Source organism: Bison bison, unplaced genomic scaffold (genome assembly GCF_000754665.1).
Source record: "Bison bison bison isolate TAMUID 2011002044 unplaced genomic scaffold, Bison_UMD1.0 scf7180017864098, whole genome shotgun sequence".
In the NCBI taxonomy this organism is placed as follows: domain Eukaryota; kingdom Metazoa; phylum Chordata; class Mammalia; order Artiodactyla; family Bovidae; genus Bison; species Bison bison.
In genome coordinates, this window is record NW_011494670.1 from 3,642,794 (window position 1) to 3,650,266 (window position 7,473).

Genomic DNA, 7,473 nt, shown 5'->3' on the forward strand with positions numbered 1-7,473 from the left:
GTTCAAAAGCATCAATTCTTCAGTGCTCAGCTTTCTTTATGGTCCAACTCTCACATCCATACATGACTACTGGAAAAACCATAGCTTTGACTAGATGGACCTTTGTCAGTAAAATAATGTCTCTGCTTTTTAATATGCTGTCTAGGAGCTGTTAGATTGCAACCCTTAAATATGCATTTATTCAAGAAGATATTACTACGTATTTTATTTTTTTTCCAAATCAATCTCTTGCCATGTTTGTATACTGGCTGAATATCTACATAGAATACCTACTGTATGTAAGGCACCAGTCACAAAGTACCCATCTCTTGTTAGCTGGTGCATGCTAAGTTGCTTCAGTCATGTCCAACTCTTTGCAACCCTGTGGACTGCAGCCTGCCAGGCTCCTCAGTCCATGGAATTATCTGAACCTGTTCCTAAAATCTCAGTGTAGAGAGTCTGGCTATCAAGGCTTGCCTTCCTGTGGTCTTAACCTTCAAACCCAAATCTCATGCTGTAACCACGTTTTTACAAATCACATGGAACAGAGACTGAATGAAAAAGTGAACTTAATAAAGTGTATACAAAATAAGAAATAGCTCAGGTGAACATATCTTGTCTTGTGGGAGTCACCCTGTAGAAATAGGAAGTTGACACCTGTGTGTGAGCAGAACTCATCCCAATAGTCCACTTACGACTTCTGAAGCCGGGCAGAATAGAGACAGTACATGGGACACAAACAGGGTACCCTGTGATGCACACTGACCACAGTTTACCAACAAATGTGACCCAGATCCCTGACTCTAACTATCCAGATTAATAATTCCTCTATTTGGGAGAAATTCAGAAAGAGAGGTGAAAAAGAAGAGCAGAGAGCCTGAATATCTGCCCTCTCTCAGAGGACTACACATCTCATATTATATCCACTGTTCCTCTAAACACAACCCAATCTATTACATCTTTTCTTTTATTTTTGATTCAGGAAATAAATGACCATATATTTGTCTTCTCTTCCCAAGCACATTATAAAATCCTAAAAAGATTGGTCAATGCAAATTAAAACTACAATGAGATATCACCTCACCCTGGTCAAAATACCCATCTTCAAAAAGTTTACAAATAATAAATGCTCAAGAAGGTGTAGACAAAAGGGAGCCCTCCTACACTGTTGATGGGGATGTAAGCTGGCACAGCCATTATGGAGAACAGTATGGACGTTCCTCAAAAAACTAAAAATTAAGTTACTATATGATCCAGCAATCCTACTCCTGGGCAGGTATCTGGAGAAAACTCCAACTGAAAAAGATACATGCATCTCAGTGTTCATAGCAGCACTATTTACATTACCCAGGACATGGAAGCAACCTAAGTGTCCATCAACAGATGAATGGACAAAGATGTGGTATACAGATATACAATGGGATATTACTCGGCCATAAAATATTGATGTCTGCAGCAACATGGATGAACCTAGAGATTATCATAGTAAGGCAAGTAAGCCAGAGCAAAATAAACATTGTTTGATATCACTTTATATGGGAAATCTAAAACATTATACAAATGAACTTATTTACAAAACAGAAACAGACTCACAGATGTAGAAAACAAACTTATAGTTAACAAAGAGGAAAGGGGATAAACCAGGAGTATAAGATTAACATACATACACCACTATATATAAAACAAAGTACAAAGACTGACTATATAGCACAGGGAACTATGTTCAATATTTTGCAATAACCTATCATAGAAAAGAACTATGTCTTCAGCTTCCTTTGGATCTCCACAATGCTGGAGATTTAAAAGAAATAAATACAATTCTCTAGGCAATAATCATTATAGAAATCATATTTGTAGATGGTTTTCAATATGCTAGATATTATTATTTTGCTTCCCTGGTGGCTCAGACAGTAAAGAATCCACCTGCAATGCTGGAGACCTGGGTTCAATCTCTGGGTTGGAAGATCCCCTGGAGGAAGGCATGACAACCCACTCCAGTATTCTTGCCTGGAGAATCCCCATGAACAGAGGAGCCTGGAGGGCTGCAGTCCATGGGGTCACAAAGAGTTGGACACGACTGAGTGACTAAGCACAGCACAAGTATTGTTTTAACTGCTTTACACACATTAACTAATTTAATCTTCACACCACTTCCATAAGATATATACTAGTAACATTCTCATTTTATAGATGAAGAAGTTAAGAGTCAGGAAGTTCAAGTAACTTCCCTAAATTTGTACTTCCAGAAAGTGAAAGAGCCAGGATTTGAATATTTATCCTATATTGTATGAAAAACATGAAATAATTACAGAAGAGAGGATGACAGGGCAGGGCATCTACAACATGGGAAGTATATCAATCAGGGTTCAACCAAACAGTAAAACTAGTAGCAGATATGTGAAAGTGAAAGTGAAAGCTGCTCAATCGTGTACAACTCTTTTCGACCCAATGGACTATACAGTCCATGGAATTCTCCAGTCCAGAATACTGGAGGGGTAGCCTTTCCCTTCTCCAGGGGATCTTCCCCACCCAGGGATTGAACCCAGGTCTCCTGCATTGCAGGCAGATTCTTTACCAGCTGAGCCACAGGGAAGCCCAAGAATACTGGGGTGGGTAGCCTATCCCTTCTCCAGTGGATCTTCCGGACCCAGGAATAGAACTGTGGTCTACTGCATTGAAGGCGGATTTTTTACCAACTGAGCTATCAGGGAAGCCCAATACATATATATTAAGAGAGGTTGTTGTTGTTTCTTTAAACAAGGAATTGACTTCTACAATTATGGAGACTGGCTAAGTAAGTCTGAAGTCAGGAGAGCAGACAGGCAGAAAAGGAAGATCCCAACTGGGAAAGAGCTCAAGGGCACAGTGTGAAGCTTGTTGTCAAGGAGTGAAAACCAGAAATCCAGGGGAAAGGGAACACAATTACAGACCTAGCAGTTGTTCCTGGTTTCTCCCTCAGGTCAGGGAAGACCTAAGCCCTCTTTTGAAGGCCTTCCAACTGATTAAGTCATGTATACTTAGGATAATCTTCATCTTGATTAATTCAAAGTCAACTGTTTAAAGACTTTAATCACATCGGTACAAGCCTTTCACAGAAAAACCTAGATTCATGTTTGAATGAGTAACTGGGACATTGTGTGTAAGCTACAAAATTGTAGTCTTCAACTCTCCTACAACAGTATTTCTTGTAGCCCATCATAACCAGACATGCTAGAAAGGAAATTCTGGATACTGTTGTTCATCCTAACCAAGTTAACACCCTCCCCACCAAAGCCACTGAAAAAGGCAAGGGGATTCTACAAGGCATAGGGCAGGGAGGGATAGCGGAAGGGACAGTCAAGACTGTCAAGACAATCCAAGGGCAAGGACATGGAAGAGATGAAATACTTTATAAAAAGTATTTAAAAATACCTTTTAAAAGGCTTCTTTTAAAAAGGTAACTGAGAAGAGTGTATAGTCATAAAACCCCAGTGGCGGCTCCAGTGCTAGATGGCAGTGCAAATGTTCCGTGTTTGTGGGAGAGGGAAGAAACCTGCTGGCGGAGGAAGGTGCCTGCAGGACCGGGCACACAGGAAACCCAGCAGGATAAAGGACAGAAGGTGACTGGGAAAACGGGATAGACCATGAGCTCTGTGTTTCTGAAAGTTTTAATATGGTTAATTGAATGACCTAGCAGATACAACTGACTCTCATTGTTTGTGGTAGCTCTGTGCTATATAAAATGAACACTGCATTAGCAAATACTGAACCACTGCTCCCATTAGAAATACTGGGTCAAGTTCCTCTAAGACTCTGGTCATAACATTTTCACCAACTAATCAATACGTAACCTTGTCTTATGTGTGTTTCTGTTTAAAGACACCTTTTTTTTTAACAATATTATTGATTAATTAATTTTTAATTCCTGGCTAACAGCATTAAAACTGACACCTAAACAAAGTTTATGCAACACACATGTTTCCCTATAAGACACATACCAGTCTTCTGTACTTAGGAACACCACTATACTCGTGGGCCATATTAAATAGTGAAATTACAAAAAAAAACAACAATGCAAAAAACATGACACTAAATGTTTAACAAAAGGTCTAATTAATTGACAGTATGAGAACTGAAACAAGATGGCAATGTGTCACCTTGCTTGATCCCAGCTAAGAATGTGCATGTAAGAAGACTAATTTTTCACCATTCTGCACATATTTACAAATGACTATAAAATCACTGTAAGTATTAATTTGGGGATCACAAATAAACTCTAGTGAATGCGTGAATTCACAAATATGAAATCTGTGAATACTAAGGACTGACTGTATATATGAAGATTCACTCTTGGATTAATGTTAATAGTTAGAAAGTCCCTGTTCCTAACAATGACTCCACCCAGACACATTCATATTTCTACAGTGTGCCAAACTGAAGATAAAAAATGAGTAAGCAATCCATTATCCATGCTTTTCTGGATTCAGCGCATCCCAACACTGAAACTTCTTGGCTTAAAGTCAGTTGATCTAGTCGGTTTGTGGTTTTCAGTTAACCACAGACGCTGCTCTGCTATTGAGTTTGGGGCTATGGTTCGCTGCTTCTTTCTTTGTTTATTTCATCTATCTCTGAGTCTCCACTGTGGCTGGATATGTAACAGCTGCTTAGTTGTCTTTCTGGCATCAGCCCTTACTATGTGAGCAGTAACAGATGATTACCTGTGACTTCACAGCTGCACAGAGAAAGGTAAATGGTGAAAACCCTCTTGGGCCGTCGCTATACATCCAGTGGTTAAGCCTCTATATTTCCAATGCAGGGAGCACAGGTTCAATCCCTGACCAGGGGACTAAGATCCCACATGCCTTACAGCATGGCTGCTGCTGCTGCTGCTGCTGCTCAGTCGCTTCAGTCGTGTCCGAGTCTATGCGACCCCGTAGACGGCAGCCCACCAGGCTCCGCCGTCCCTGGGATTCTCCAGGCAAAAACACTGGAGTGGGTTTGCAGCATGGCAAAACAAAACAAAACAAAAACCTCTCAGGATAGCAGGTCTCACTTGAAATGTATTCAATGCAATCTCAAATGGACCCTTAGTGTTAACTAGCAATTCTAATTTCTTTCATTCATTCCTGTTGCCCTCTCCTATACAACTATTTTATACATTTATCTTTGTCTTAGTTTTCTTGGAGTGACATAACTAATACCATAGACTGAGTGGTTTAAAAAACAGAAGCTTATTTTTCACAATTCTGAAGACTGGGAAATCCAAGGTCAGGGTGACAGCATGGTTAGGTTCTAATAAGGGCTCTCTTCAAGGCTTGCGTATGGCCATCTTCTCCCTGTGTCCTCATTTGGTAGAGAGAGAACAAGTTCTCTGGTGCATCTTCCTAATAAGGCATTAATCCCATCATGAGGGTCCCATCCTTAATTTATTATTATCTAAACCAAATTATTTCCCAAAGGCCCTCTCTCCAAATACCATCACATTGGGTGTTAGGGTTTCATTTAGCTTCATTTGTTTGGTTTTTAGGTTGTACATATAAGTGAGATTATATAGTATTTGTCTTTCTCTGACTTATTTCACTTAGCATAATATTCTCAAGGGTATTGGATGGTGCTCATTGGCAAAGAATCCACCTGCCAATGCAGGAGACATGGGTTCAATACCTAGGTCAGGAAAATCCCCTGGAGAAGGGAATGGCTAGTCACACCAGTATTCTTGCTGGGAAACTCTAGCCTGGAGGGCTATAGTCCATGGGGTTACAGAGTGTTGGACATGACTTAGCGAATAAACAGCAACAATACCCTCAGGGTCCATCCATGTTGTTACAAATGTCAAGATTTCCTATTTTATGGCTTATTTTTAAAATTATATATATATGTGTGTGTATATATATATATATCTCTCACATCTTTATCCACTCAACAGACACTTAGGTTGTTACCCTGTTTAAGTTTTACCGTAGAACTTATCACAAAATCCTGTTGTAGTTCCCCTAATAAAGTGTGCCTTACGTTTTTAACAAATGTCATGAATAATTTTTCTTTAACATCCTCATCTAAAATGTAAGCGCCTCCCCCACCCCACAATCAGGGATTTTATGCTATTTATTACAGTATTTCTGACACCTAGAATAACATGCCACATAGTATTCGTGCAATGATTGAATGAGCATCTCATGTTAAGAGGCAGCCATCCTTGCTTCCACGCCCATATCCTATACACACTACAGGTAAGCTAAGGCAGATGAAGCTGACGCCATTGCTCAAGAATCCTGAGACGATATCAGAGAGAGGGTGCTCTAAATAAGCAGAGACATGGCTTTAACTGAAGTCACAGCGTTCATTTGTCTCTTAGCCTTATAATCCTTTGAGAGTCCATGTGCTGCCGCATCATAGAAACTTTTACTCTTCCGCTGTTATTTAGCATTCTTACATGTTGAGATGGGATTTCTCCAATTCCAAGTTTCTATTTGTAGATAGCAAATTCTCTCTTGTAACCCATCAGAGGGATGAGCACACTACCTTAGGCCAGAAAGAATCATTCTAACAATTTAAAGTGTCACATAGACATAGACAGGTCATGGTTCCAAATTTTCAGAGGAAGGGACAGAAATACTTATTGGGAATCCACTTGTGCAGCTGTATTAGAGCTTTCTGCAACAGGTGTAGCTGGTGTTCTGCTTCAACGTAGCTGTTTGGGCACCTACCTACCAGCTGTTGTGCATATTGACTAATGCTCCCTTCTCCTAAGGAATGCTCTAGTCCAATTCTAGCTCTACCCACCCTACCCCAACTCAAACCCACGCCTAGTGAACTGGGGGCTAAAGGCTACCCCCTAGCCACAGGATGGGACTGACTCTGGGTGCAATTTATGCCTTTCTCCATGGGATCAGACAGAAAGAGATTCCTGTTGAGTCCACAGCCACACCTAGCTTTTTTTCACTCATTTTATCATTTTTCCCTGATTCCCAAGAATCCCAGTCTCAGGCTATGCCTGTAGGGACCAAATCTAAGTCACCATCCACAGACTGTAGATTTCTTACAATATGCATACATCTCACACACACACATACACATTCCTTAAATTGATTCCTATATCAACAACCTCAGATATGCAGATGACACCACCCTTATGGCAGAAAGTGAAGAGGAACTCAAAAGCCTCTTGATGAAAGTGAAAGAGGAGAGTGAAAAAGTTGGCTTAAAGCTTAACACTCAGAAAATGAAGATCATGGCATCCGGTCCCATCACTTCAGGGCAAATAGATGGGGAAACAGTGCAAACAGTGTCAGACTTTATTTTGGGGGGCTCCAAAATCACTGCAGATGGTGATTGCAGCCATGAAATTAAAAGATGCTTACTCCTTGGAAGGCACATTATGACTAATTTAGATAGCATATTAAAAAGCAGAGATATTACTTTGCCAACAAAGGTCCATCTAGTCAAGGCTATGGTTTTTCCAGTGGTCATGTATGGATGTGAGTTGGACTGTGAAGAAAGCTGAGCGCCGAAGAA